The sequence below is a fragment of the Egretta garzetta genome, unplaced genomic scaffold (assembly GCF_000687185.1).
Source record: "Egretta garzetta isolate BGI_Z169 unplaced genomic scaffold, ASM68718v1 scaffold326, whole genome shotgun sequence".
Lineage (NCBI taxonomy): Eukaryota > Metazoa > Chordata > Aves > Pelecaniformes > Ardeidae > Egretta > Egretta garzetta.
The window spans coordinates 3,252,843-3,258,482 of NW_009260026.1; positions in this window are offsets into that span (position 1 = coordinate 3,252,843).

The window sequence follows — 5,640 nt, forward strand, 5'->3', positions numbered from 1 at the left end:
GCAAGGGCGCGACAGGCAATGCAAATAGCACAAATAAAGTGTTTGATATTTAATGATCCCACACTGGATGGGGAAGATGTGCTCTTGAACAGGAGTCGCTTTCTCAAGCCGGTGCAAAGTAGAAGAATCCCTGGCTTTCATGACTAATTGAGCCCTAATGATTTTCCTTTATCATCCAAAATGAAAGCCAAGGATTTAAGGGATGTTTCATTGCGGTGCTGTGGGTCTTTCTGTTCATTTATTATTCCCCACCTTAAAAGCTGTGCTTTGACTCGTCCTTCTGAACCTGCTTCTCCCTGGCGTTGCTGCTGCTTTTGTAGTTCTGTCCCCTCGCCTCAGATGGCCTGAAAACAGCCACCACAGCTCATGCAGCCTCTGCCAGAAGTGAAGGCACCCAGGCCATCCCCATTAGCCACGCTGTCCCCAAAAAAACTCGTGGAATTTGGCATTTCAAAACAAGTGTGAATTCCCAGGGTCGCACAGGCAGTTTCCGTGCCGGGAAGGAGGCACGGGTGCGTGGCTGGCCCCCCAGCATGGGGGGATGAGCTCACTCCCAGCTTTCATGGGGACAATGGAAATGCCAGAAAGGACCAGGGCAGAGCAGATCTCGAAGCAATGATGTTTTGTTCTGCCAGGGCTGAGGGGCAATGGTTTAGGATGAGCTGCTTGCTCGCCCTGTCTCCCCACGAGCAAAGCCCACCACTCCCCTCCCCAGCAGGCTCACGCACTGGCCGCAGAGTGCACATTTAATGGGGAGAAAAAGAGCAAGGACTGGTTTTGCCGGTGCACCATGCACCCACTCCTGTGCAGAGCCCCGCGTTCAGGCAGAGGCACCGACATAAGGAAAGATGGCAGGCCAGGAGTGGGACTGAAGGTAGTCTTGCAGCCAAATCATTCTGCAAATGGCAGCGGCTCAAATTGATTGTACAGCTCTTTCTGGCCATTTGCTGTAATTAAGGCTGGGCTCCGAGGTGCCATCACAGCCCCATGACACATTTCCCAATTGCTGCTCTTCTGCGAAGCCGCCTACAGAGCTGTCCTTGAGACGTCAGCACTAGGGTTAATTGGAATCGACAGGAAAATTGGCATAGAATCATAGAATCATAGAATGTTTTGGGTTGGAAGGGACCCCTAGAGGTCATCTAGTCCAACCCCCCTGCAGGGAGCAGGGACACCTTTAACCGGATCAGGTTGCCCAGAGCCCCATGCAACCTGTCCTTGAATGTTTCCAGGCATGGGGCCTCCACTACCTCTCTGGGCAACATGTTCCAGTGTTTTACCACCCTCATTGTAAAGAATTTCTTCCTTATATCCAGTCTAAACCTACACTGTTTTTGTTTAAAACCATTACCCCTTGTCCTGTCACAGCTGGCCCTACTAAAAAGATTTTCCCCCTCTTTCCTATAGGCCCCCTTTAGGTGCTGAAAGGCCGTAATCAGGTCTCCCCGCAGCCTTCTCTTCTCCAGAAGGAGAAGCGTGAATGCCAGGGGGGTGTGAGCTAGTGGGAACAGAGCCACGCTGCTGCCAGGGCCCCAGTGTCCCCTTGCGCAGTGGCGGTGGGGGCCGGCACCCGTGAGAGCGGTGGCTCCGCGTCTGGCCCGACCTCAGTGCCTTTGCCCCATCAGCCAGATGCAGCCCGGACACTGGCGTGGAAACCCCACGGGTGTCAGTGCCACCGAGTGCACGTGGTTCCCCTGTGCCCGTGAGAAAAGCTGAGGATGCATTTGGTCCTTACAGCTGCCACCTCTCCAACTCCGGCGTTGACACCGAGCTCAGCACTGGGGTGCCGGCAAAATCTCAGGGGGGATAAGAGCAGGGCCGGACCCCAGCTGAAACACAAAGGCTGGGTGCTGCGGGGAGCACGGTCGCCTCCCACTTCCCTCGCCCCCGAGCCATGCACCGGCCGTGGCACGGAGCTGCAGGTCCCCGTCATTTTTCTGTGTATTCCTCATCCCCTTCAATGCCATTAATCAAAGTATTTCAATTAACGGACCTGAACTGTTGAACAGACCTGTTCTGCGCTAATATGTTATTAATTGGGTCAGGTTGGATGGCAGCAATATTGAGTGCCATGCGGCTCTGAGCTTTCATCGTCTGGCCCAGGCTTGTTGCATTTATCTAATCGCCTCCCCAATGCCACAGGGGCCCCATTCGCTTTTTCCCTCTCCGCCCACCTTCAGGGTAATCTGATACATTTTCTGCATTGTCTGGTATCAACTACACATTGAAGAGAGTCATATCTAATTTACAGTACGCTACTTTCCCCAGAAAAATCAATGATTGTTTACATTACCATCCTACAATCCCTATTTTAAGGTAATTCATGGCAGGGCCAATGCTATTAATTTTATTAAGCCATTATTAGTGGGCAGATATTATTCTGCTCCATTGATCCTAAGTTGATGCAATTACCACTTACGCAGCTAGCACCGTATGTCTGAAAATTTCAATTCTGTTTGCAACCCAAAGCTGTATGTTAAAATCATGCGAAGCCAGATGTTGGTGGTGGAAATCGGGGAGCTTGCTGCATTTCCAAGCTGATTCAAAACAGATAAGGAACTGCCCAAACTTTATAACTTCAGTCCTTTTAAAGCGGAGGTACTGATCTCAGCCTGGACCCCAGCCATGCCCGAAAGCGCCGTGCCAAAAGCAGAGGCCTACTCAGATGCTCTCTGCAAGCCTCCCGGGCCCTGCAGTTCATAGAAATCTCATCATCATGGATTACCAGTTAACTGAAACATCCTCTGATGTGAATGGTAAATTTTACACATGAAACTAAGTTTAGCTCTATCTGCACAGAAAATACGCCAAAAGCCAGGACAGGCCCACGTCCAGCTGAGTGTGCATGGCATTCTGTTTGCAGGGGATGAATTTCAGCCCAGAAGGCCTCAAATCTCCTTTTCCTCTTCTCTCTGTAAAAAAATTAATAGCAGAGCAGCGTGGGAAAACTGAGGGAGGCAGAATGGTGCAAATCACCAGGGTCTCAAACATCTCCAGGAAATCCAACAGCACGGAGTGACCATCTGATCATCAGAGGTGTGACAGGTCCTGCAGGGCAGGAGGGTACAGGAGTCGTCATCGGTGGCATCATCGGTGATGTCCACCCTGTTGTGAGGCCACATGGGTGCCCAATGTGGCTCACAAGGCACAAAAACCTCATTTCAATCAGCAGAAATTAAAAAAACGCAGTTTAAAATAAAAACAAGGGCTCACTCTCAAGCAGCTTGGAAAAACATTAGCGCAACCACATCCTTTTCATCATGGACAAAACCAGGCTTTGTGTGTATCTGCAAGTCAATAACAGCCTCTCACTCAGGACAAGGCACGGGATAAAAGAGAAAAGAAAGACAGTTCCTGCCTCAGGATTTTGCCCTCTAAATAAAAGGGGGTGGATGGATGGATGGATGGATGGACAGGCGGATGGACGGATGGACAGGAATAGTGGAGAAGAATGAACCAAGGAGGAGACAGGAGCCGTCCCAACAGGCTGCAGCACTGGCAGCCTCACTGTTGTTAAGCTGATGATAAACAAAGGGTTTGAAGGAAACCCATGATGTCTACTGAGAGCTTTGGCAATGCAAGCAGGAGGAAAACAAGCCCCTAGGAGGCCTGGCTAACTGGGACCAGTAGCCTTTGGTGTACATACTACTGGCAATGGACCTCCTAACGCTAATGCTTTGGCCTGGAGTTATTTCAGAGTGACAGGTGCATTTGTTTGGGACATACGGTTTGATCTGAGGCAAATAAGTGCTCTGTCAAATGTATTTTAAAACACCATGAAGCAACGTACGAACCATCCCTTACTAAAAATTAGGCTAAATAAGGTTTTTAAACAATTTGTATGAGAATACTTGTGGTAGCTCCTAGCAGCATCAGGTAGCTAATGTAAATCACCTGGATTTGGAGAACGAGGCCAAGTTACACCAGCTGAGACTCTGACCCCAGAATCCCCTCAAAATAACATGGAAAGGTATCATAAGGCTGCTAGTTCCTGGCAAATGGTTAATGCTCTGGACAGGCGATTGATTTATGGGACCTCCTGCACTCAGCTATAATGGTTGTTCAACATTATAAACCAGCAGCCTTGTCTCCCATGCAAAACAAATAAATGAAGAAATGAATTACGTGCTTCTCTCCACAACTGAGAGATGTTCTGCAGCCGGGAAGCTCCACGGGGTGGCTGCATGTGCTGCGGGAGGGTCTGTGCTGGGGACTCAGCAAGCCACCCCGCAGCCGGGATGCGGGAGCAGAGGCCATACGGTTCGGCTGGGATGCTCCTCGGTGTCCACCTCCTGGTCCTGGCTCCTGGCAGGCCCACCTGCTGAGATTCACTGTGGGGGGCAGCATCCCTGGGTCCCCATGGTCCCCCTGGCCAGGGTACAGCAGGGCATGTGCTCCCCCTCAGTGGGGTGCTTGGGGCAGAGGAGCAGGCACAGTGACTTCCCAGACCCAGCGGTTCTTACCCTGGTCATGAACAAAGTTGTTCGTAAGGTGGGGCTGAAATAGAAGTTCAGATTCATGAGCTATTGAAAGGGGTGGTTTTTAGCATTTCCCCTCCCTTGTATTTTTTAAACCATTTAAATTACATCTGTGTGGTGTTTTGAACCCTTTTGGAGAGCGAGGACTGGGATTAAAGCTTCCTCTCCCTGCAGAAACCGGGCTGTGAGCGGCAGGAGCAGCGTGACCTGTTTGCTGTCGAGGTTTTGGGAGCCCAGAGCACAGACTGAGCCTGCAAACAGCTCGCTCCAGGCAGACCAGAGGCAGATTGGCCCAGTGCCTTTCCCAGTGCCTAACACCCTTCACCAGGGGGTATATTATAGCAGAGCCCCCCCTACCGCCTCTCCACCCAGACAGATCAGAGTCCCTTATTGGAAACTGTGATAGAGTTTGGCTCATCAGTGTATCGGGATCTGGTTTATTTTATCTGGCCGCACAAGCCTGCATGCAGAGATAGATCAGATTAACATGGCTGACGAAAAACATCCTCCTCTTTATCCGCCCTGACAGCAGCAACCCTTTATCAACAGTCTGAGGACAAAGTTTTCTCAGCCATAAGTTTTCTGCCTTGGGGCTTCATGTTTTTTTTTTTTTTCCAGTAGAAGTTTATTTTTCCTTCAAGAAAAATCAAAACATTTTGATGGAAGATTTTTCAGCCATCCTTATGCATTAGACATGGTTGCAGACAGGCCTGGCACATCAACATCTGCTCCTTCTTACTGGATTAAATTTAATATCTGGTGTACGAGCACTAACCCTCCCTTCAGAGCTGTGCTGGGGTCAGCTCAATGAGATGTACCTGGCTTGGAGAGAAGGAAATCGCTCCTTTCCTGAGGGTTGCCAAGTGCTTTTCTGGAGTGACCCTCTCATCATTTTATCCCCTCTTACAAAGCTAACTTCCTAATGCCCTCCAGTGAGGCTTTGGGGGGGGACAGTGTTATAAATTGCACCTCAGTGAATCTGCCACTCGCTGCTGCTAATACACTGCATTTATCCCCGCTGCCGCAGAGGCTGGAGAGAGAGGAGGAGAGAAGGAGAAAAGTAATTACTTCCCGCTCAGCTTGTCACCAAATCCCTTCATCAGCCCTCTCACGTCTTTCTCGTCTGCGTTAGCGACTCGCCACACTCGGCCGCGCCGGGGCC